A 1,363-nucleotide genomic window follows, 5' to 3' on the forward strand; every position below is an offset into this window, starting at 1 on the left:
TNTAATGAATGTGACCATAGAACGTGCCTGTAAGATGTGGCGATAGGTAGTAGATAGGACGGGATAATATCTCGGTCTCCTGTTTAATAGGTGAATACGTATGAATGTTAGAAAGAAAAATCGTCTGCTAGAGGTAAACTCCTAGTCATTTCTCAATGTCAATGTGATCCAGCCGAAGTGAAAAGGCGTTCTTCAATAGCGTCATTTGGAAAAGAGGGCCAATTTCAAGTTCTAATTGACGATAAGAGGAAAAAAATTTTTAATAAGTGAATATCCATCTGCCTATAATAGCAACAAATAGTTTTGATGCGGTTGGAAGGGTTATAAGTGCAATTATCGTCGCATTATGGAAGCATATATATGTCAATTGTATTGCTAATTATGACGTAATTGAGTTGTTTAGCAATTCATTGCCTTCGGAAACCTTCTTCGGCACATCAACCTACAATACTGGCATCAAATAGCAAGAACAATGCATTGAATTGTTTTAAGCGGCGATTGTTATGACGTTGTATAATTGTTTACCTAAATTAGGCCTATGTATAACCGTGCAGTCATTCAGAGAACTGCCTTAAAGCAGCCCCCAAAGAAACGTCGAAATTAAAAAAGAAATAGCATCATATACCAGGCGTTAGGATAAGGGTTTGTAAAAAGGATCGCGTATCAAGATTCGAAAAATATGGAACGCTTCACGAATTTGCGTGTCATCCTTGCGCAGGGGCCATGAATTGTGCCGACAACTCCCTCCGTTCAAAGGGCCTCTACAACCGAGTAAGACTGGTTATGGATGTGAAGGAATTTTATTACCTTGCAGCAGAATATATGTACTGTCGAATTTGCTTAGGGCAGTACATATCGTATGACACCAGACTACTTCAACAACTAAGTGATGCAGTAAAGTCACGATTTCCTGTTCTGCTCACTCACAAGTATGCCTGTGATCGTGCTGTTGTTTCTTTGCTGCGTTCCAGAACATTCGGAAACAGTCCCACAGCCATGAGAAACAATTTGCAGGAAATACATTCTGAAGAATGGCTTCGACAACAGCTGGTATACCTTGAAGACTGCCAGAAACACAGGAAGGGTTTGAAGTCTCTCAGTATCAGCCAACATAGTTATGCTGAAGCACCAACCATGAAAGCTGTTGTTGGAGCTAGGTGGTTTTTGGCCTGCTATGTGAGGGATGTTTTCAACCGGATAGAAACCTTGAAGGCTATGATAACATCAACCAATGGCACCATATTGAAAATAGATTCAACCAAAAAGGTAAATTATTTCATTTATGTTGAAAGCAGTACAGTACAGTAATTTAAAAAAGNATGACTTTCCAGAAACAAATGTTTGAATTTGATTTATAATTACT

At 38.9% G+C, this 1,363-nt stretch overlaps 1 protein-coding gene across 1 annotated transcript in view; it reads right to left on the reverse strand.

The window, feature by feature from the left end:
* The window catches only part of LOTGIDRAFT_155360 (hypothetical protein), a gene marked incomplete at both ends in the record, with an annotated part of 5,846 nt that overhangs the window by 4,341 nt on the left and 142 nt on the right, over nucleotides 1–1,363 (reverse strand). The window lies entirely within an intron of this gene.

This window comes from Lottia gigantea (genome assembly GCF_000327385.1).
Source record: "Lottia gigantea unplaced genomic scaffold LOTGIsca_8, whole genome shotgun sequence".
Lineage (NCBI taxonomy): Eukaryota > Metazoa > Mollusca > Gastropoda > Lottiidae > Lottia > Lottia gigantea.